General features: G+C 63.6%; 7 non-coding genes across 7 annotated transcripts; all 7 read right to left on the reverse strand.

Moving 5' to 3' along the window:
- Positions 1 to 504: 504 nt before the first annotated feature.
- On the reverse strand, positions 505 to 623 carry LOC142867742 (5S ribosomal RNA). The gene has a single exon (XR_012917099.1). It is a non-coding gene; the product is annotated as a 5S ribosomal RNA (ribosomal RNA).
- Positions 624 to 4,161: 3,538 nt separating this feature from the next.
- On the reverse strand, positions 4,162 to 4,280 carry LOC142867743 (5S ribosomal RNA). The gene has a single exon (XR_012917100.1). It is a non-coding gene; the product is annotated as a 5S ribosomal RNA (ribosomal RNA).
- A 3,533-nt stretch (positions 4,281 to 7,813) lies between these two features.
- LOC142867698 (5S ribosomal RNA) lies at positions 7,814 to 7,932 on the reverse strand. The gene has a single exon (XR_012917056.1). It is a non-coding gene; the product is annotated as a 5S ribosomal RNA (ribosomal RNA).
- A 3,508-nt stretch (positions 7,933 to 11,440) lies between these two features.
- LOC142867744 (5S ribosomal RNA) lies at positions 11,441 to 11,559 on the reverse strand. Its single transcript, XR_012917101.1, has one exon. It is a non-coding gene; the product is annotated as a 5S ribosomal RNA (ribosomal RNA).
- Positions 11,560 to 15,098: 3,539 nt separating this feature from the next.
- Positions 15,099 to 15,217, reverse strand: LOC142867679 (5S ribosomal RNA). The gene has a single exon (XR_012917035.1). It is a non-coding gene; the product is annotated as a 5S ribosomal RNA (ribosomal RNA).
- Positions 15,218 to 18,753: 3,536 nt separating this feature from the next.
- Positions 18,754 to 18,872, reverse strand: LOC142867699 (5S ribosomal RNA). The gene has a single exon (XR_012917057.1). It is a non-coding gene; the product is annotated as a 5S ribosomal RNA (ribosomal RNA).
- A 3,517-nt stretch (positions 18,873 to 22,389) lies between these two features.
- Positions 22,390 to 22,508, reverse strand: LOC142867746 (5S ribosomal RNA). The gene has a single exon (XR_012917103.1). It is a non-coding gene; the product is annotated as a 5S ribosomal RNA (ribosomal RNA).
- Between the last annotated feature and the right edge of the window lie 434 nt (positions 22,509 to 22,942).

Genomic DNA, 22,942 nt, shown 5'->3' on the forward strand with positions numbered 1-22,942 from the left:
GAGAGAAAAGAAAATGCAATCATAGAGATAAGAGACACTTTTTAAACATAATGAATCCGAAGAGAAAAGTAAAAGGAGGCCTGTGGAGCAGGTCTGGGTGTGACTCCGGATCCCCCAACATCAGGTGCCACCACCAAAGATTCCTACGTGTAGCCCATAGAACCCCAAAAGCAACGGGACGAGTTCTGGTCACATACTCCCTCAAAATGACATCCTGGCCTTCTTCTGGAACTCCCTCCCCTCTCAGACTCTCAAGGTTTCCTCCAGCGTGTCGGTTCCCACAGAGCAGACCTTTGGTCTGAGACCTGACAGTCCAGAAGCCACGCATGCTGCCGCGTGACGGCGGTGTCGCGGCTTGGGACAAGAGGAGGCCCCACGGTGCGGGCTGGGGCGCCAGGCACCGCGGCGGGCGCTGAGGGTGGGGGTGACCCCCACCCCGGGCCGCCGACTCGCTCCCAGAAAGGGGACAGAACAAGAGGCAAAACAAAAAAAAAAAAAAGAAGAAGCCTACGGCACCCGGTATTCCCAGGCGGTCTCCCATCCAAGTACTAACCAGGCCCGACCCTGCTTAGCTTCCGAGACCAGACGAGATCGGGCGCGTTCAGGGTGGTGTGGCCCTAGACGGCGGAGGGCGCCCCTGCCCCGCTCAAGAAGCCGAGCCTCTCTGCGCTTCCCCGCCGCCTCCTCCCCCCGCCCCAGGCCCCGCGCCGGCGCTGACCCGCACCGGGCCGGGCCTGTTGAGTTCACCGGCCGGGTCCGGCGGGCTCCGAGGGACGGGGGTGACAGGCGGGGCGGGGCGGGGCGGGGCGGGGCGGGCAGGGAGCGGCGGGCCGGGGTGGGGGGCTGTCTCTCTATACACACACACACACACACACACACACACACACTCACACTCACTCACTCACACTCACACAAGATGCGCCTCCACGGCTGGACTCGCCAAGGTGGAGACCTTCCAGCCCCCTTCCTCTCCTCGCCTGGCCCACCCCCAGCTCGTGGCCGCCGCCGCCGCCGCCGCCGCCGATTGCGCACGCGCGGGTCGCCCGCCCTTTGACCCCAGGCAGGGGCCGCCATCCCCGACAACCCCTTTCAGCTGCGCCCCCCACCCTGTGGGTGGGCTGCCGCCTATTCCCCCGGGCCCGGGCTGGGGCACAGCGCATGGGGGAGGGGAGCGAGTGTATGGGGCGTCTCTCTCTCTCTCTAGGGATGTGTCCCATGGGTGGGGTGGCGTGGTTTGTGGGGCGCTGAAGAAATCAGTCCCCTCCATCTCCTACCTCTGGAAAACGCCCAAGCCCTTGGAGAACTGCCGGCAACGCGACCGTGGGGGCCGGGACCCTCCTCTGTGTCCTCCTGTGGCCCAGTCCAAGGGGCCTGGGCCTGGCCGGGGCTGCATTGGACCCCGACCACCCTGGCGTGTGGACTCGCTAAAAATCGGCGATTAGATATTGGATTCCAGCTTCATTGAGGTCATTTCACTAATGAGTGCACCGGAAAGAGTTTCCTAATCCATCTGTGAGGGTGGCAACTGAAAGAGAATTTTAAAGCTGACAGAATAGGCGAGGAAAGGCATAGGAGATTTCCACACCCAGTAAGGAAGCCTTTCCCGAAATGGAAGAAAGAAACGAGCAAACAGAAACACCGGTAGCCCGCCAGGATCAGAGTCTGCCCCCGAGAGAAAGTACCCTGACCAGGTTCACCCGTGGGTGGGTGGCGAGCTAGCGGCATTCAGAAGAGCGAGGCCCGCAGTCTGTGCAGAAGACACCTGCACTCGGGTGTGTGTGGCGGCACGATTCACAAGCAGCTCCAGATGTTAAGCCAAGGAGAAGCCAGGGAGTTCCCAACGCCCCAGGTGTCCTCAGCCCACGACTGGCTGCTGGGGGAATGCGAAGCCCGGCTCCTTGTCTCAGAGCCCTTGTCTCAGAGCGGGACAACCAGGAGGTGTGACGTACACCCCGGGGTTCCCAGGAGGATCAGGCTGAAGCTGGGACTTGGCCTGAAAGTGTCCCCTCGCATGGCCACCCCCTTCCCCTTCCTGCTCCTCTACTCCTGGTGCCCCTCCATCCAGGGGCCAGACCTTAAAGAGTCACCCGCAAGAGAATCCTGGTCCCAAAGGAGCCTTCTGGGGGACCCGTGCTGAGAGAGGTTGTGGGCATGGCCCGCTGGGGCTCTGACCGACCCAGGGCTGAGAGATGCAACCTCCCAGCTCTGGGTCCCTGCAGGGGAAGCGTTGGCAAGCACAGGGCCAGTCCTCCAAAGGCCCAGGTGCAGGGAGCCCAGGCCAAGCAGCCTGTGGAAGAAGCCACCCCGGGAACACGACTGCAGGCCACGGCCCTTCCCACCTCCTCCTCCTCCTCCTCCTGCTCCTCCACACCCCCCCCCGACCTCCCACCCCCCCACCCCACCCCCCGACATGGCGCAGGGCTCAGAGACACCTCAGACACTTGCTACCCAAAGTGCAAAGGGCATCAGTTGCTCCTCCAAACCCCCCCCCGTGCCCAGCAGACCGCGTTGTCCAGCCAGCCCCCGGGCCTCCCTGGGGTGCCCAGCACAAAAGTGCAGACAACCACCGGACCCTCAATCTCAGTTTTCGGATGTTTTTGCCACTCTAAGGACCCGCAGGCCAGCTGGGCCTTCTGGCAGGACAGAGAGCCCCGGAATCCGACGTGGAGAGCTGGGTGTACGTCCCCACGAGGAGGCGGTCCCCACCTCCGCGGCTCTCCCCTTGCGGGGGGGAAAAGCAGCCACGGGGCCTCAGAGAAGACACCAGGCTGGGCGCCCGCCCCACAGTGGGGGCACGTCCCCCGCAGGCCACTTAGCGCCGGCCGCCGGCCGGCGGACGGTTGGGTGGCGCGAGACGCTGCGGCCGCCCTGCTACCGGGTCCCTGGGAGGGCGTCCTGGAACCAGCGTCCACACCAAGCCCTTGGAAGGCCCAGGCGACGGAGGAGCCCCGTCAGGCAGGGGCCGAGGACGGTGACGGCCCGGGCGGGGAGGAGCGTGTCAGGCAGGGGCAGAGGACGGTGACAGGTGACAGGCCGGGCGGGAAGGAGTCAGTCAGGCAGGGGCCGAGGAGGAGACGGGCTGGGTAAGGGTTAGGGTTAGAGTCAGGGCACAAGTCACAATCGCAAAGACCTGGAAGCGACCCGAGTGCCCATCGACCCACGAGTGCGTAAATGAAATGTGGCGCGTGGACACCACGGAGTGCTATTCAGCTAGGAGGAGCAGCGGTGAGAGGGCACCTCTCGTGGTTCTCCTGGCCAGAGCTGGAACCCGTTCCAGTAAGCCAGGTAGCCCAAGAATGGACACACGAGCACCACGTGCTCGCGCTCACCAGCAAATGGGTACGAACCGATGGACACCTAAGTGGACACAGAGGAATCACCTTCATCGGGTGGGTGTCGGGCGGGTGGGGGGAGGGGATGGGCATACACCTCCATTAGGAACGGGGTGGGTGCGCACCGACTGGGGGATGGGCGCACTTGAGGCTCTGACCCGAGGGGGGAGGCTGGGAGAGGGCAACGTACCCGACCTTAACATTGGTACCCCCACAATACGCTGGAACAACATCAGAGGTAAATGAATAAGAACACAGGGGGGAGGGGGGCACGGGCAACACATGTCACCTTAATACTTGGACTCCCATCATCTGCTTGAAAAGAGAGAGAAAAGAAAATGCAATCATAGAGATAAGAGACACTTTTTAAACATAATGAATCCGAAGAGAAAAGTAAAAGGAGGCCTGTGGAGCAGGTCTGGGTGTGACTCCGGATCCCCCAACATCAGGTGCCACCACCAAAGATTCCTACGTGTAGCCCATAGAACCCCAAAAGCAACGGGACGAGTTCTGGTCACATACTCCCTCAAAATGACATCCTGGCCTTCTTCTGGAACTCCCTCCCCTCTCAGACTCTCAAGGTTTCCTCCAGCGTGTCGGTTCCCACAGAGCAGACCTTTGGTCTGAGACCTGACAGTCCAGAAGCCACGCATGCTGCCGCGTGACGGCGGTGTCGCGGCTTGGGACAAGAGGAGGCCCCACGGTGCGGGCTGGGGCGCCAGGCACCGCGGCGGGCGCTGAGGGTGGGGGTGACCCCCACCCCGGGCCGCCGACTCGCTCCCAGAAAGGGGACAGAACAAGAGGCAAAACAAAAAAAAAAAAAAGAAGAAGCCTACGGCACCCGGTATTCCCAGGCGGTCTCCCATCCAAGTACTAACCAGGCCCGACCCTGCTTAGCTTCCGAGACCAGACGAGATCGGGCGCGTTCAGGGTGGTGTGGCCCTAGACGGCGGAGGGCGCCCCTGCCCCGCTCAAGAAGCCGAGCCTCTCTGCGCTTCCCCGCCGCCTCCTCCCCCCGCCCCAGGCCCCGCGCCGGCGCTGACCCGCACCGGGCCGGGCCTGTTGAGTTCACCGGCCGGGTCCGGCGGGCTCCGAGGGACGGGGGTGACAGGCGGGGCGGGGCGGGGCGGGGCGGGGCGGGCAGGGAGCGGCGGGCCGGGGTGGGGGGCTGTCTCTCTATACACACACACACACACACACACACACACACACACTCACACTCACTCACTCACACTCACACAAGATGCGCCTCCACGGCTGGACTCGCCAAGGTGGAGACCTTCCAGCCCCCTTCCTCTCCTCGCCTGGCCCACCCCCAGCTCGTGGCCGCCGCCGCCGCCGCCGCCGATTGCGCACGCGCGGGTCGCCCGCCCTTTGACCCCAGGCAGGGTCCGCCATCCCCGACAACCCCTTTCAGCTGCGCCCCCCACCCTGTGGGTGGGCTGCCGCCTATTCCCCCGGGCCCGGGCTGGGGCACAGCGCATGGGGGAGGGGAGCGAGTGTATGGGGCGTCTCTCTCTCTCTCTAGGGATGTGTCCCATGGGTGGGGTGGCGTGGTTTGTGGGGCGCTGAAGAAATCAGTCCCCTCCATCTCCTACCTCTGGAAAACGCCCAAGCCCTTGGAGAACTGCCGGCAACGCGACCGTGGGGGCCGGGACCCTCCTCTGTGTCCTCCTGTGGCCCAGTCCAAGGGGCCTGGGCCTGGCCGGGGCTGCATTGGACCCCGACCACCCTGGCGTGTGGACTCGCTAAAAATCGGCGATTAGATATTGGATTCCAGCTTCATTGAGGTCATTTCACTAATGAGTGCACCGGAAAGAGTTTCCTAATCCATCTGTGAGGGTGGCAACTGAAAGAGAATTTTAAAGCTGACAGAATAGGCGAGGAAAGGCATAGGAGATTTCCACACCCAGTAAGGAAGCCTTTCCCGAAATGGAAGAAAGAAACGAGCAAACAGAAACACCGGTAGCCCGCCAGGATCAGAGTCTGCCCCCGAGAGAAAGTACCCTGACCAGGTTCACCCGTGGGTGGGTGGCGAGCTAGCGGCATTCAGAAGAGCGAGGCCCGCAGTCTGTGCAGAAGACACCTGCACTCGGGTGTGTGTGGCGGCACGATTCACAAGCAGCTCCAGATGTTAAGCCAAGGAGAAGCCAGGGAGTTCCCAACGCCCCAGGTGTCCTCAGCCCACGACTGGCTGCTGGGGGAATGCGAAGCCCGGCTCCTTGTCTCAGAGCCCTTGTCTCAGAGCGGGACAACCAGGAGGTGTGACGTACACCCCGGGGTTCCCAGGAGGATCAGGCTGAAGCTGGGACTTGGCCTGAAAGTGTCCCCTCGCATGGCCACCCCCTTCCCCTTCCTGCTCCTCTACTCCTGGTGCCCCTCCATCCAGGGGCCAGACCTTAAAGAGTCACCCGCAAGAGAATCCTGGTCCCAAAGGAGCCTTCTGGGGGACCCGTGCTGAGAGAGGTTGTGGGCATGGCCCGCTGGGGCTCTGCCCGACCCAGGGCTGAGAGATGCAACCTCCCAGCTCTGGGTCCCTGCAGGGGAAGCGTTGGCAAGCACAGGGCCAGTCCTCCAAAGGCCCAGGTGCAGGGAGCCCAGGCCAAGCAGCCTGTGGAAGAAGCCACCCCGGGAACACGACTGCAGGCCACGGCCCTTCCCACCTCCTCCTCCTCCTGCTCCTCCACACCCCCCCCCCGACCTCCCACCCCCCCACCCCACCCCCCGACATGGCGCAGGGCTCAGAGACACCTCAGACACTTGCTACCCAAAGTGCAAAGGGCATCAGTTGCTCCTCCAAACCCCCCCCCCGTGCCCAGCAGACCGCGTTGTCCAGCCAGCCCCCGGGCCTCCCTGGGGTGCCCAGCACAAAAGTGCAGACAACCACCGGACCCTCAATCTCAGTTTTCGGATGTTTTTGCCACTCTAAGGACCCGCAGGCCAGCTGGGCCTTCTGGCAGGACAGAGAGCCCCGGAATCCGACGTGGAGAGCTGGGTGTACGTCCCCACGAGGAGGCGGTCCCCACCTCCGCGGCTCTCCCCTTGCGGGGGGGAAAAGCAGCCACGGGGCCTCAGAGAAGACACCAGGCTGGGCGCCCGCCCCACAGTGGGGGCACGTCCCCCGCAGGCCACTTAGCGCCGGCCGCCGGCCGGCGGACGGTTGGGTGGCGCGAGACGCTGCGGCCGCCCTGCTACCGGGTCCCTGGGAGGGCGTCCTGGAACCAGCGTCCACACCAAGCCCTTGGAAGGCCCAGGCGACGGAGGAGCCCCGTCAGGCAGGGGCCGAGGACGGTGACGGCCCGGGCGGGGAGGAGCGTGTCAGGCAGGGGCAGAGGACGGTGACAGGTGACAGGCCGGGCGGGAAGGAGTCAGTCAGGCAGGGGCCGAGGAGGAGACGGGCTGGGTAAGGGTTAGGGTTAGAGTCAGGGCACAAGTCACAATCGCAAAGACCTGGAAGCGACCCGAGTGCCCATCGACCCACGAGTGCGTAAATGAAATGTGGCGCGTGGACACCACGGAGTGCTATTCAGCTAGGAGGAGCAGCGGTGAGAGGGCACCTCTCGTGGTTCTCCTGGCCAGAGCTGGAACCCGTTCCAGTAAGCCAGGTAGCCCAAGAATGGACACACGAGCACCACGTGCTCGCGCTCACCAGCAAATGGGTACGAACCGATGGACACCTAAGTGGACACAGAGGAATCACCTTCATCGGGTGGGTGTCGGGCGGGTGGGGGGAGGGGATGGGCATACACCTCCATTAGGAACGGGGTGGGTGCGCACCGACTGGGGGATGGGCGCACTTGAGGCTCTGACCCGAGGGGGGAGGCTGGGAGAGGGCAACGTACCCGACCTTAACATTGGTACCCCCACAATACGCTGGAACAACATCAGAGGTAAATGAATAAGAACACAGGGGGGAGGGGGGCACGGGCAACACATGTCACCTTAATACTTGGACTCCCATCATCTGCTTGAAAAGAGAGAGAAAAGAAAATGCAATCATAGAGATAAGAGACACTTTTTAAACATAATGAATCCGAAGAGAAAAGTAAAAGGAGGCCTGTGGAGCAGGTCTGGGTGTGACTCCGGATCCCCCAACATCAGGTGCCACCACCAAAGATTCCTACGTGTAGCCCATAGAACCCCAAAAGCAACGGGACGAGTTCTGGTCACATACTCCCTCAAAATGACATCCTGGCCTTCTTCTGGAACTCCCTCCCCTCTCAGACTCTCAAGGTTTCCTCCAGCGTGTCGGTTCCCACAGAGCAGACCTTTGGTCTGAGACCTGACAGTCCAGAAGCCACGCATGCTGCCGCGTGACGGCGGTGTCGCGGCTTGGGACAAGAGGAGGCCCCACGGTGCGGGCTGGGGCGCCAGGCACCGCGGCGGGCGCTGAGGGTGGGGGTGACCCCCACCCCGGGCCGCCGACTCGCTCCCAGAAAGGGGACAGAACAAGAGGCAAAACAAAAAAAAAAAAAAGAAGAAGCCTACGGCACCCGGTATTCCCAGGCGGTCTCCCATCCAAGTACTAACCAGGCCCGACCCTGCTTAGCTTCCGAGACCAGACGAGATCGGGCGCGTTCAGGGTGGTGTGGCCCCTGCCCCGCTCAAGAAGCCGAGCCTCTCTGCGCTTCCCCGCCGCCTCCTCCCCCCGCCCCAGGCCCCGCGCCGGCGCTGACCCGCACCGGGCCGGGCCTGTTGAGTTCACCGGCCGGGTCCGGCGGGCTCCGAGGGACGGGGGTGACAGGCGGGGCGGGGCGGGGCGGGGCGGGCAGGGAGCGGCGGGCCGGGGTGGGGGGCTGTCTCTCTATACACACACACACACACACACACACACACACACTCACACTCACTCACTCACACTCACACAAGATGCGCCTCCACGGCTGGACTCGCCAAGGTGGAGACCTTCCAGCCCCCTTCCTCTCCTCGCCTGGCCCACCCCCAGCTCGTGGCCGCCGCCGCCGCCGCCGCCGATTGCGCACGCGCGGGTCGCCCGCCCTTTGACCCCAGGCAGGGGCCGCCATCCCCGACAACCCCTTTCAGCTGCGCCCCCCACCCTGTGGGTGGGCTGCCGCCTATTCCCCCGGGCCCGGGCTGGGGCACAGCGCATGGGGGAGGGGAGCGAGTGTATGGGGCGTCTCTCTCTCTCTCTAGGGATGTGTCCCATGGGTGGGGTGGCGTGGTTTGTGGGGCGCTGAAGAAATCAGTCCCCTCCATCTCCTACCTCTGGAAAACGCCCAAGCCCTTGGAGAACTGCCGGCAACGCGACCGTGGGGGCCGGGACCCTCCTCTGTGTCCTCCTGTGGCCCAGTCCAAGGGGCCTGGGCCTGGCCGGGGCTGCATTGGACCCCGACCACCCTGGCGTGTGGACTCGCTAAAAATCGGCGATTAGATATTGGATTCCAGCTTCATTGAGGTCATTTCACTAATGAGTGCACCGGAAAGAGTTTCCTAATCCATCTGTGAGGGTGGCAACTGAAAGAGAATTTTAAAGCTGACAGAATAGGCGAGGAAAGGCATAGGAGATTTCCACACCCAGTAAGGAAGCCTTTCCCGAAATGGAAGAAAGAAACGAGCAAACAGAAACACCGGTAGCCCGCCAGGATCAGAGTCTGCCCCCGAGAGAAAGTACCCTGACCAGGTTCACCCGTGGGTGGGTGGCGAGCTAGCGGCATTCAGAAGAGCGAGGCCCGCAGTCTGTGCAGAAGACACCTGCACTCGGGTGTGTGTGGCGGCACGATTCACAAGCAGCTCCAGATGTTAAGCCAAGGAGAAGCCAGGGAGTTCCCAACGCCCCAGGTGTCCTCAGCCCACGACTGGCTGCTGGGGGAATGCGAAGCCCGGCTCCTTGTCTCAGAGCCCTTGTCTCAGAGCGGGACAACCAGGAGGTGTGACGTACACCCCGGGGTTCCCAGGAGGATCAGGCTGAAGCTGGGACTTGGCCTGAAAGTGTCCCCTCGCATGGCCACCCCCTTCCCCTTCCTGCTCCTCTACTCCTGGTGCCCCTCCATCCAGGGGCCAGACCTTAAAGAGTCACCCGCAAGAGAATCCTGGTCCCAAAGGAGCCTTCTGGGGGACCCGTGCTGAGAGAGGTTGTGGGCATGGCCCGCTGGGGCTCTGCCCGACCCAGGGCTGAGAGATGCAACCTCCCAGCTCTGGGTCCCTGCAGGGGAAGCGTTGGCAAGCACAGGGCCAGTCCTCCAAAGGCCCAGGTGCAGGGAGCCCAGGCCAAGCAGCCTGTGGAAGAAGCCACCCCGGGAACACGACTGCAGGCCACGGCCCTTCCCACCTCCTCCTCCTCCTCCTCCTGCTCCTCCACCCCCCCCCGACCTCCCACCCCCCCACCCCACCCCCCGACATGGCGCAGGGCTCAGAGACACCTCAGACACTTGCTACCCAAAGTGCAAAGGGCATCAGTTGCTCCTCCAAACCCCCCCCCTGCCCAGCAGACCGCGTTGTCCAGCCAGCCCCCGGGCCTCCCTGGGGTGCCCAGCACAAAAGTGCAGACAACCACCGGACCCTCAATCTCAGTTTTCGGATGTTTTTGCCACTCTAAGGACCCGCAGGCCAGCTGGGCCTTCTGGCAGGACAGAGAGCCCCGGAATCCGACGTGGAGAGCTGGGTGTACGTCCCCACGAGGAGGCGGTCCCCACCTCCGCGGCTCTCCCCTTGCGGGGGGGAAAAGCAGCCACGGGGCCTCAGAGAAGACACCAGGCTGGGCGCCCGCCCCACAGTGGGGGCACGTCCCCCGCAGGCCACTTAGCGCCGGCCGCCGGCCGGCGGACGGTTGGGTGGCGCGAGACGCTGCGGCCGCCCTGCTACCGGGTTCCTGGGAGGGCGTCCTGGAACCAGCGTCCACACCAAGCCCTTGGAAGGCCCAGGCGACGGAGGAGCCCCGTCAGGCAGGGGCCGAGGACGGTGACGGCCCGGGCGGGGAGGAGCGTGTCAGGCAGGGGCAGAGGACGGTGACAGGTGACAGGCCGGGCGGGAAGGAGTCAGTCAGGCAGGGGCCGAGGAGGAGACGGGCTGGGTAAGGGTTAGGGTTAGAGTCAGGGCACAAGTCACAATCGCAAAGACCTGGAAGCGACCCGAGTGCCCATCGACCCACGAGTGCGTAAATGAAATGTGGCGCGTGGACACCACGGAGTGCTATTCAGCTAGGAGGAGCAGCGGTGAGAGGGCACCTCTCGTGGTTCTCCTGGCCAGAGCTGGAACCCGTTCCAGTAAGCCAGGTAGCCCAAGAATGGACACACGAGCACCACGTGCTCGCGCTCACCAGCAAATGGGTACGAACCGATGGACACCTAAGTGGACACAGAGGAATCACCTTCATCGGGTGGGTGTCGGGCGGGTGGGGGGAGGGGATGGGCATACACCTCCATTAGGAACGGGGTGGGTGCGCACCGACTGGGGGATGGGCGCACTTGAGGCTCTGACCCGAGGGGGGAGGCTGGGAGAGGGCAACGTACCCGACCTTAACATTGGTACCCCCACAATACGCTGGAACAACATCAGAGGTAAATGAATAAGAACACAGGGGGGAGGGGGGCACGGGCAACACATGTCACCTTAATACTTGGACTCCCATCATCTGCTTGAAAAGAGAGAGAAAAGAAAATGCAATCATAGAGATAAGAGACACTTTTTAAACATAATGAATCCGAAGAGAAAAGTAAAAGGAGGCCTGTGGAGCAGGTCTGGGTGTGACTCCGGATCCCCCAACATCAGGTGCCACCACCAAAGATTCCTACGTGTAGCCCATAGAACCCCAAAAGCAACGGGACGAGTTCTGGTCACATACTCCCTCAAAATGACATCCTGGCCTTCTTCTGGAACTCCCTCCCCTCTCAGACTCTCAAGGTTTCCTCCAGCGTGTCGGTTCCCACAGAGCAGACCTTTGGTCTGAGACCTGACAGTCCAGAAGCCACGCATGCTGCCGCGTGACGGCGGTGTCGCGGCTTGGGACAAGAGGAGGCCCCACGGTGCGGGCTGGGGCGCCAGGCACCGCGGCGGGCGCTGAGGGTGGGGGTGACCCCCACCCCGGGCCGCCGACTCGCTCCCAGAAAGGGGACAGAACAAGAGGCAAAACAAAAAAAAAAAAAAGAAGAAGCCTACGGCACCCGGTATTCCCAGGCGGTCTCCCATCCAAGTACTAACCAGGCCCGACCCTGCTTAGCTTCCGAGACCAGACGAGATCGGGCGCGTTCAGGGTGGTGTGGCCCTAGACGGCGGAGGGCGCCCCTGCCCCGCTCAAGAAGCCGAGCCTCTCTGCGCTTCCCCGCCGCCTCCTCCCCCCGCCCCAGGCCCCGCGCCGGCGCTGACCCGCACCGGGCCGGGCCTGTTGAGTTCACCGGCCGGGTCCGGCGGGCTCCGAGGGACGGGGGTGACAGGCGGGGCGGGGCGGGGCGGGGCGGGGCGGGCAGGGAGCGGCGGGCCGGGGTGGGGGGCTGTCTCTCTATACACACACACACACACACACACACACACACACTCACACTCACACTCACTCACTCACACTCACACAAGATGCGCCTCCACGGCTGGACTCGCCAAGGTGGAGACCTTCCAGCCCCCTTCCTCTCCTCGCCTGGCCCACCCCCAGCTCCTGGCCGGCCGGCGCCGCCGCCGCCGATTGCGCACGCGCGGGTCGCCCGCCCTTTGACCCCAGGCAGGGGCCGCCCTCCCCGACAACCCCTTTCAGCTGGGCCCCCCACCCTGTGGGTGGGCTGCCGCCTATTCCCCCGGGCCCGGGCTGGGGCACAGCGCATGGGGGAGGGGAGCGAGTGTATGGGGCGTCTCTCTCTCTCTCTAGGGATGTGTCCCATGGGTGGGGTGGCGTGGTTTGTGGGGCGCTGAAGAAATCAGTCCCCTCCATCTCCTACCTCTGGAAAACGCCCAAGCCCTTGGAGAACTGCCGGCAACGCGACCGTGGGGGCCGGGACCCTCCTCTGTGTCCTCCTGTGGCCCAGTCCAAGGGGCCTGGGCCTGGCCGGGGCTGCATTGGACCCCGACCACCCTGGCGTGTGGACTCGCTAAAAATCGGCGATTAGATATTGGATTCCAGCTTCATTGAGGTCATTTCACTAATGAGTGCACCGGAAAGAGTTTCCTAATCCATCTGTGAGGGTGGCAACTGAAAGAGAATTTTAAAGCTGACAGAATAGGCGAGGAAAGGCATAGGAGATTTCCACACCCAGTAAGGAAGCCTTTCCCGAAATGGAAGAAAGAAACGAGCAAACAGAAACACCGGTAGCCCGCCAGGATCAGAGTCTGCCCCCGAGAGAAAGTACCCTGACCAGGTTCACCCGTGGGTGGGTGGCGAGCTAGCGGCATTCAGAAGAGCGAGGCCCGCAGTCTGTGCAGAAGACACCTGCACTCGGGTGTGTGTGGCGGCACGATTCACAAGCAGCTCCAGATGTTAAGCCAAGGAGAAGCCAGGGAGTTCCCAACGCCCCAGGTGTCCTCAGCCCACGACTGGCTGCTGGGGGAATGCGAAGCCCGGCTCCTTGTCTCAGAGCCCTTGTCTCAGAGCGGGACAACCAGGAGGTGTGACGTACACCCCGGGGTTCCCAGGAGGATCAGGCTGAAGCTGGGACTTGGCCTGAAAGTGTCCCCTCGCATGGCCACCCCCTTCCCCTTCCTGCTCCTCTACTCCTGGTGCCCCTCCATCCAGGGGCCAGACCTTAAAGAGTCACCCGCAAGAGAATCCTGGTCCCAAAGGAGCCTTCTGGGGGACCCGTGCTGAGAGAGGTTGTGGGCATGGCCCGCTGGGGCTCTGCCCGACCCAGGGCTGAGAGATGCAACCTCCCAGCTCTGGGTCCCTGCAGGGGAAGCGTTGGCAAGCACAGGGCCAGTCCTCCAAAGGCCCAGGTGCAGGGAGCCCAGGCCAAGCAGCCTGTGGAAGAAGCCACCCCGGGAACACGACTGCAGGCCACGGCCCTTCCCACCTCCTCCTCCTCCTCCTCCTGCTCCTCCACCCCCCCCCGACCTCCCACCCCCCCACCCCACCCCCCGACATGGCGCAGGGCTCAGAGACACCTCAGACACTTGCTACCCAAAGTGCAAAGGGCATCAGTTGCTCCTCCAAACCCCCCCCCTGCCCAGCAGACCGCGTTGTCCAGCCAGCCCCCGGGCCTCCCTGGGGTGCCCAGCACAAAAGTGCAGACAACCACCGGACCCTCAATCTCAGTTTTCGGATGTTTTTGCCACTCTAAGGACCCGCAGGCCAGCTGGGCCTTCTGGCAGGACAGAGAGCCCCGGAATCCGACGTGGAGAGCTGGGTGTACGTCCCCACGAGGAGGCGGTCCCCACCTCCGCGGCTCTCCCCTTGCGGGGGGGAAAAGCAGCCACGGGGCCTCAGAGAAGACACCAGGCTGGGCGCCCGCCCCACAGTGGGGGCACGTCCCCCGCAGGCCACTTAGCGCCGGCCGCCGGCCGGCGGACGGTTGGGTGGCGCGAGACGCTGCGGCCGCCCTGCTACCGGGTTCCTGGGAGGGCGTCCTGGAACCAGCGTCCACACCAAGCCCTTGGAAGGCCCAGGCGACGGAGGAGCCCCGTCAGGCAGGGGCCGAGGACGGTGACGGCCCGGGCGGGGAGGAGCGTGTCAGGCAGGGGCAGAGGACGGTGACAGGTGACAGGCCGGGCGGGAAGGAGTCAGTCAGGCAGGGGCCGAGGAGGAGACGGGCTGGGTAAGGGTTAGGGTTAGAGTCAGGGCACAAGTCACAATCGCAAAGACCTGGAAGCGACCCGAGTGCCCATCGACCCACGAGTGCGTAAATGAAATGTGGCGCGTGGACACCACGGAGTGCTATTCAGCTAGGAGGAGCAGCGGTGAGAGGGCACCTCTCGTGGTTCTCCTGGCCAGAGCTGGAACCCGTTCCAGTAAGCCAGGTAGCCCAAGAATGGACACACGAGCACCACGTGCTCGCGCTCACCAGCAAATGGGTACGAACCGATGGACACCTAAGTGGACACAGAGGAATCACCTTCATCGGGTGGGTGTCGGGCGGGTGGGGGGAGGGGATGGGCATACACCTCCATTAGGAACGGGGTGGGTGCGCACCGACTGGGGGATGGGCGCACTTGAGGCTCTGACCCGAGGGGGGAGGCTGGGAGAGGGCAACGTACCCGACCTTAACATTGGTACCCCCACAATACGCTGGAACAACATCAGAGGTAAATGAATAAGAACACAGGGGGGAGGGGGGCACGGGCAACACATGTCACCTTAATACTTGGACTCCCATCATCTGCTTGAAAAGAGAGAGAAAAGAAAATGCAATCATAGAGATAAGAGACACTTTTTAAACATAATGAATCCGAAGAGAAAAGTAAAAGGAGGCCTGTGGAGCAGGTCTGGGTGTGACTCCGGATCCCCCAACATCAGGTGCCACCACCAAAGATTCCTACGTGTAGCCCATAGAACCCCAAAAGCAACGGGACGAGTTCTGGTCACATACTCCCTCAAAATGACATCCTGGCCTTCTTCTGGAACTCCCTCCCCTCTCAGACTCTCAAGGTTTCCTCCAGCGTGTCGGTTCCCACAGAGCAGACCTTTGGTCTGAGACCTGACAGTCCAGAAGCCACGCATGCTGCCGCGTGACGGCGGTGTCGCGGCTTGGGACAAGAGGAGGCCCCACGGTGCGGGCTGGGGCGCCAGGCACCGCGGCGGGCGCTGAGGGTGGGGGTGACCCCCACCCCGGGCCGCCGACTCGCTCCCAGAAAGGGGACAGAACAAGAGGCAAAACAAAAAAAAAAAAAAGAAGCCGCCTACGGCACCCGGTATTCCAAGGCGGTCTCCCATCCAAGTACTAACCAGGCCCGACCCTGCTTAGCTTCCGAGACCAGACGAGATCGGGCGCGTTCAGGGTGGTGTGGCCCTAGACGGCGGAGGGCGCCCCTGCCCCGCTCAAGAAGCCGAGCCTCTCTGCGCTTCCCCGCCGCCTCCTCCCCCCGCCCCAGGCCCCGCGCCGGCGCTGACCCGCACCGGGCCGGGCCTGTTGAGTTCACCGGCCGGGTCCGGCGGGCTCCGAGGGACGGGGGTGACAGGCGGGGCGGGGCGGGGCGGGGCGGGCAGGGAGCGGCGGGCCGGGGTGGGGGGCTGTCTCTCTATACACACACACACACACACACACACACACACACTCAAACTCACACTCACTCACTCACACTCACACAAGATGCGCCTCCACGGCTGGACTCGCCAAGGTGGAGACCTTCCAGCCCCCTTCCTCTCCTCGCCTGGCCCACCCCCAGCTCGTGGCCGCCGCCGCCGCCGCCGCCGATTGCGCACGCGCGGGTCGCCCGCCCTTTGACCCCAGGCAGGGTCCGCCATCCCCGACAACCCCTTTCAGCTGCGCCCCCCACCCTGTGGGTGGGCTGCCGCCTATTCCCCCGGGCCCGGGCTGGGGCACAGCGCATGGGGGAGGGGAGCGAGTGTATGGGGCGTCTCTCTCTCTCTCTAGGGATGTGTCCCATGGGTGGGGTGGCGTGGTTTGTGGGGCGCTGAAGAAATCAGTCCCCTCCATCTCCTACCTCTGGAAAACGCCCAAGCCCTTGGAGAACTGCCGGCAACGCGACCGTGGGGGCCGGGACCCTCCTCTGTGTCCTCCTGTGGCCCAGTCCAAGGGGCCTGGGCCTGGCCGGGGCTGCATTGGACCCCGACCACCCTGGCGTGTGGACTCGCTAAAAATCGGCGATTAGATATTGGATTCCAGCTTCATTGAGGTCATTTCACTAATGAGTGCACCGGAAAGAGTTTCCTAATCCATCTGTGAGGGTGGCAACTGAAAGAGAATTTTAAAGCTGACAGAATAGGCGAGGAAAGGCATAGGAGATTTCCACACCCAGTAAGGAAGCCTTTCCCGAAATGGAAGAAAGAAACGAGCAAACAGAAACACCGGTAGCCCGCCAGGATCAGAGTCTGCCCCCGAGAGAAAGTACCCTGACCAGGTTCACCCGTGGGTGGGTGGCGAGCTAGCGGCATTCAGAAGAGCGAGGCCCGCAGTCTGTGCAGAAGACACCTGCACTCGGGTGTGTGTGGCGGCACGATTCACAAGCAGCTCCAGATGTTAAGCCAAGGAGAAGCCAGGGAGTTCCCAACGCCCCAGGTGTCCTCAGCCCACGACTGGCTGCTGGGGGAATGCGAAGCCCGGCTCCTTGTCTCAGAGCCCTTGTCTCAGAGCGGGACAACCAGGAGGTGTGACGTACACCCCGGGGTTCCCAGGAGGATCAGGCTGAAGCTGGGACTTGGCCTGAAAGTGTCCCCTCGCATGGCCACCCCCTTCCCCTTCCTGCTCCTCTACTCCTGGTGCCCCTCCATCCAGGGGCCAGACCTTAAAGAGTCACCCGCAAGAGAATCCTGGTCCCAAAGGAGCCTTCTGGGGGACCCGTGCTGAGAGAGGTTGTGGGCATGGCCCGCTGGGGCTCTGCCCGACCCAGGGCTGAGAGATGCAACCTCCCAGCTCTGGGTCCCTGCAGGGGAAGCGTTGGCAAGCACAGGGCCAGTCCTCCAAAGGCCCAGGTGCAGGGAGCCCAGGCCAAGCAGCCTGTGGAAGAAGCCACCCCGGGAACACGACTGCAGGCCACGGCCCTTCCCACCTCCTCCTCCTCCTCCTCCTGCTCCTCCACACCCCCCCCGACCTCCCACCCCCCCACCCCACCCCCCGACATGGCGCAGGGCTCAGAGACACCTCAGACACTTGCTACCCAAAGTGCAAAGGGCATCAGTTGCTCCTCCAAACCCCCCCCCCGTGCCCAGCAGACCGCGTTGTCCAGCCAGCCCCCGGGCCTCCCTGGGGTGCCCAGCACAAAAGTGCAGACAACCACCGGACCCTCAATCTCAGTTTTCGGATGTTTTTGCCACTCTAAGGACCTGCAGGCCAGCTGGGCCTTCTGGCAGGACAGAGAGCCCCGGAATCCGACGTGGAGAGCTGGGTGTACGTCCCCACGAGGAGGCGGTCCCCACCTCCGCGGCTCTCCCCTTGCGGGGGGGAAAAGCAGCCACGGGGCCTCAGAGAAGACACCAGGCTGGGCGCCCGCCCCACAGTGGGGGCACGTCCCCCGCAGGCCACTTAGCGCCGGCCGCCGGCCGGCGGACGGTTGGGTGGCGCGAGACGCTGCGGCCGCCCTGCTACCGGGTCCCTGGGAGGGCGTCCTGGAACCAGCGTCCACACCAAGCCCTTGGAAGGCCCAGGCGACGGAGGAGCCCCGTCAGGCAGGGGCCGAGGACGGTGACGGCCCGGGCGGGGAGGAGCGTGTCAGGCAGGGGCAGAGGACGGTGACAGGTGACAGGCCGGGCGGGAAGGAGTCAGTCAGGCAGGGGCCGAGGAGGAGACGGGCTGGGTAAGGGTTAGGGTTAGAGTCAGGGCACAAGTCACAATCGCAAAGACCTGGAAGCGACCCGAGTGCCCATCGACCCACGAGTGCGTAAATGAAATGTGGCGCGTGGACACCACGGAGTGCTATTCAGCTAGGAGGAGCAGCGGTGAGAGGGCACCTCTCGTGGTTCTCCTGGCCAGAGCTGGAACCCGTTCCAGTAAGCCAGGTAGCCCAAGAATGGACACACGAGCACCACGTGCTCGCGCTCACCAGCAAATGGGTACGAACCGATGGACACCTAAGTGGACACAGAGGAATCACCTTCATCGGGTGGGTGTCGGGCGGGTGGGGGGAGGGGATGGGCATACACCTCCATTAGGAACGGGGTGGGTGCGCACCGACTGGGGGATGGGCGCACTTGAGGCTCTGACCCGAGGGGGGAGGCTGGGAGAGGGCAACGTACCCGACCTTAACATTGGTACCCCCACAATACGCTGGAACAACATCAGAGGTAAATGAATAAGAACACAGGGGGGAGGGGGGCACGGGCAACACATGTCACCTTAATACTTGGACTCCCATCATCTGCTTGAAAAGAGAGAGAAAAGAAAATGCAATCATAGAGATAAGAGACACTTTTTAAACATAATGAATCCGAAGAGAAAAGTAAAAGGAGGCCTGTGGAGCAGGTCTGGGTGTGACTCCGGATCCCCCAACATCAGGTGCCACCACCAAAGATTCCTACGTGTAGCCCATAGAACCCCAAAAGCAACGGGACGAGTTCTGGTCACATACTCCCTCAAAATGACATCCTGGCCTTCTTCTGGAACTCCCTCCCCTCTCAGACTCTCAAGGTTTCCTCCAGCGTGTCGGTTCCCACAGAGCAGACCTTTGGTCTGAGACCTGACAGTCCAGAAGCCACGCATGCTGCCGCGTGACGGCGGTGTCGCGGCTTGGGACAAGAGGAGGCCCCACGGTGCGGGCTGGGGCGCCAGGCACCGCGGCGGGCGCTGAGGGTGGGGGTGACCCCCACCCCGGGCCGCCGACTCGCTCCCAGAAAGGGGACAGAACAAGAGGCAAAACAAAAAAAAAAAAAAGAAGAAGCCTACGGCACCCGGTATTCCCAGGCGGTCTCCCATCCAAGTACTAACCAGGCCCGACCCTGCTTAGCTTCCGAGACCAGACGAGATCGGGCGCGTTCAGGGTGGTGTGGCCCCTGCCCCGCTCAAGAAGCCGAGCCTCTCTGCGCTTCCCCGCCGCCTCCTCCCCCCGCCCCAGGCCCCGCGCCGGCGCTGACCCGCACCGGGCCGGGCCTGTTGAGTTCACCGGCCGGGTCCGGCGGGCTCCGAGGGACGGGGGTGACAGGCGGGGCGGGGCGGGGCGGGGCGGGGCGGGCAGGGAGCGGCGGGCCGGGGTGGGGGGCTGTCTCTCTATACACACACACACACACACACACACACACACACTCACACTCACTCACTCACACTCACACAAGATGCGCCTCCACGGCTGGACTCGCCAAGGTGGAGACCTTCCAGCCCCCTTCCTCTCCTCGCCTGGCCCACCCCCAGCTCGTGGCCGCCGCCGCCGCCGCCGCCGATTGCGCACGCGCGGGTCGCCTGCCCTTTGACCCCAGGCAGGGTCCGCCATCCCCGACAACCCCTTTCAGCTGCGCCCCCCACCCTGTGGGTGGGCTGCCGCCTATTCCCCCGGGCCCGGGCTGGGGCACAGCGCATGGGGGAGGGGAGCGAGTGTATGGGGCGTCTCTCTCTCTCTCTAGGGATGTGTCCCATGGGTGGGGTGGCGTGGTTTGTGGGGCGCTGAAGAAATCAGTCCCCTCCATCTCCTACCTCTGGAAAACGCCCAAGCCCTTGGAGAACTGCCGGCAACGCGACCGTGGGGGCCGGGACCCTCCTCTGTGTCCTCCTGTGGCCCAGTCCAAGGGGCCTGGGCCTGGCCGGGGCTGCATTGGACCCCGACCACCCTGGCGTGTGGACTCGCTAAAAATCGGCGATTAGATATTGGATTCCAGCTTCATTGAGGTCATTTCACTAATGAGTGCACCGGAAAGAGTTTCCTAATCCATCTGTGAGGGTGGCAACTGAAAGAGAATTTTAAAGCTGACAGAATAGGCGAGGAAAGGCATAGGAGATTTCCACACCCAGTAAGGAAGCCTTTCCCGAAATGGAAGAAAGAAACGAGCAAACAGAAACACCGGTAGCCCGCCAGGATCAGAGTCTGCCCCCGAGAGAAAGTACCCTGACCAGGTTCACCCGTGGGTGGGTGGCGAGCTAGCGGCATTCAGAAGAGCGAGGCCCGCAGTCTGTGCAGAAGACACCTGCACTCGGGTGTGTGTGGCGGCACGATTCACAAGCAGCTCCAGATGTTAAGCCAAGGAGAAGCCAGGGAGTTCCCAACGCCCCAGGTGTCCTCAGCCCACGACTGGCTGCTGGGGGAATGCGAAGCCCGGCTCCTTGTCTCAGAGCCCTTGTCTCAGAGCGGGACAACCAGGAGGTGTGACGTACACCCCGGGGTTCCCAGGAGGATCAGGCTGAAGCTGGGACTTGGCCTGAAAGTGTCCCCTCGCATGGCCACCCCCTTCCCCTTCCTGCTCCTCTACTCCTGGTGCCCCTCCATCCAGGGGCCAGACCTTAAAGAGTCACCCGCAAGAGAATCCTGGTCCCAAAGGAGCCTTCTGGGGGACCCGTGCTGAGAGAGGTTGTGGGCATGGCCCGCTGGGGCTCTGCCCGACCCAGGGCTGAGAGATGCAACCTCCCAGCTCTGGGTCCCTGCAGGGGAAGCGTTGGCAAGCACAGGGCCAGTCCTCCAAAGGCCCAGGTGCAGGGAGCCCAGGCCAAGCAGCCTGTGGAAGAAGCCACCCCGGGAACACGACTGCAGGCCACGGCCCTTCCCACCTCCTCCTCCTCCTCCTCCTGCTCCTCCACACCCCCCCCCGACCTCCCACCCCCCCACCCCACCCCCCGACATGGCGCAGGGCTCAGAGACACCTCAGACACTTGCTACCCAAAGTGCAAAGGGCATCAGTTGCTCCTCCAAACCCCCCCCCCGTGCCCAGCAGACCGCGTTGTCCAGCCAGCCCCCGGGCCTCCCTGGGGTGCCCAGCACAAAAGTGCAGACAACCACCGGACCCTCAATCTCAGTTTTCGGATGTTTTTGCCACTCTAAGGACCCGCAGGCCAGCTGGGCCTTCTGGCAGGACAGAGAGCCCCGGAATCCGACGTGGAGAGCTGGGTGTACGTCCCCACGAGGAGGCGGTCCCCACCTCCGCGGCTCTCCCCTTGCGGGGGGGAAAAGCAGCCACGGGGCCTCAGAGAAGACACCAGGCTGGGCGCCCGCCCCACAGTGGGGGCACGTCCCCCGCAGGCCACTTAGCGCCGGCCGCCGGCCGGCGGACGGTTGGGTGGCGCGAGACGCTGCGGCCGCCCTGCTACCGGGTCCCTGGGAGGGCGTCCTGGAACCAGCGTCCACACCAAGCCCTTGGAAGGCCCAGGCGACGGAGGAGCCCCGTCAGGCAGGGGCCGAGGACGGTGACGGCCCGGGCGGGGAGGAGCGTGTCAGGCAGGGGCAGAGGACGGTGACAGGTGACAGGCCGGGCGGGAAGGAGTCAGTCAGGCAGGGGCCGAGGAGGAGACGGGCTGGGTAAGGGTTAGGGTTAGAGTCAGGGCACAAGTCACAATCGCAAAGACCTGGAAGCGACCCGAGTGCCCATCGACCCACGAGTGCGTAAATGAAATGTGGCGCGTGGACACCACGGAGTGCTATTCAGCTAGGAGGAGCAGCGGTGAGAGGGCACCTCTCGTGGTTCTCCTGGCCAGAGCTGGAACCCGTTCCAGTAAGCCAGGTAGCCCAAGAATGGACACACGAGCACCACGTGCTCGCGCTCACCAGCAAATGGGTACGAACCGATGGACACCTAAGTGGACACAGAGGAATCACCTTCATCGGGTGGGTGTCGGGCGGGTGGGGGGAGGGGATGGGCATACACCTCCATTAGGAACGGGGTGGGTGCGCACCGACTGGGGGATGGGCGCACTTGAGGCTCTGACCCGAGGGGGGAGGCTGGGAGAGGGCAACGTACCCGACCTTAACATTGGTACCCCCACAATACGCTGGAACAACATCAGAGGTAAATGAATAAGAACACAGGGGGGAGGGGGGCACGGGCAACACATGTCACCTTAATACTTGGACTCCCATCATCTGCTTGAAAAGAGAGAGAAAAGAAAATGCAATCATAGAGATAAGAGACACTTTTTAAACATAATGAATCCGAAGAGAAAAGTAAAAGGAGGCCTGTGGAGCAGGTCTGGGTGTGACTCCGGATCCCCCAACATCAGGTGCCACCACCAAAGATTCCTACGTGTAGCCCATAGAACCCCAAAAGCAACGGGACGAGTTCTGGTCACATACTCCCTCAAAATGACATCCTGGCCTTCTTCTGGAACTCCCTCCCCTCTCAGACTCTCAAGGTTTCCTCCAGCGTGTCGGTTCCCACAGAGCAGACCTTTGGTCTGAGACCTGACAGTCCAGAAGCCACGCATGCTGCCGCGTGACGGCGGTGTCGCGGCTTGGGACAAGAGGAGGCCCCACGGTGCGGGCTGGGGCGCCAGGCACCGCGGCGGGCGCTGAGGGTGGGGGTGACCCCCACCCCGGGCCGCCGACTCGCTCCCAGAAAGGGGACAGAACAAGAGGCAAAACAAAAAAAAAAAAAAGAAGAAGCCTACGGCACCCGGTATTCCCAGGCGGTCTCCCATCCAAGTACTAACCAGGCCCGACCCTGCTTAGCTTCCGAGACCAGACGAGATCGGGCGCGTTCAGGGTGGTGTGGCCCTAGACGGCGGAGGGCGCCCCTGCCCCGCTCAAGAAGCCGAGCCTCTCTGCGCTTCCCCGCCGCCTCCTCCCCCCGCCCCAGGCCCCGCGCCGGCGCTGACCCGCACCGGGCCGGGCCTGTTGAGTTCACCGGCCGGGTCCGGCGGGCTCCAAGGGACGGGGGTGACAGGCGGGGCGGGGCGGGCAGGGAGCGGCGGGCCGGGGTGGGGGGCTGTCTCTCTATACACACACACACACACACACACACACACTCACACTCACTCACTCACACTCACACAAGATGCGCCTCCACGGCTGGACTCGCCAAGGTGGAGACCTTCCAGCCCCCTTCCTCTCCTCGCCTGGCCCACCCCCAGCTCGTGGCCGCCGCCGCCGCCGCTGCCGCCGCCGCCGCCGATTGCGCACGCGCGGGTCGCCCGCCCTTTGACCGCAGGCAGGGG

The sequence above is a fragment of the Microcebus murinus genome, unplaced genomic scaffold (assembly GCF_040939455.1).
Source record: "Microcebus murinus isolate Inina unplaced genomic scaffold, M.murinus_Inina_mat1.0 scaf019_hap2_Mmur4.0, whole genome shotgun sequence".
NCBI lineage: Eukaryota > Metazoa > Chordata > Mammalia > Primates > Cheirogaleidae > Microcebus > Microcebus murinus.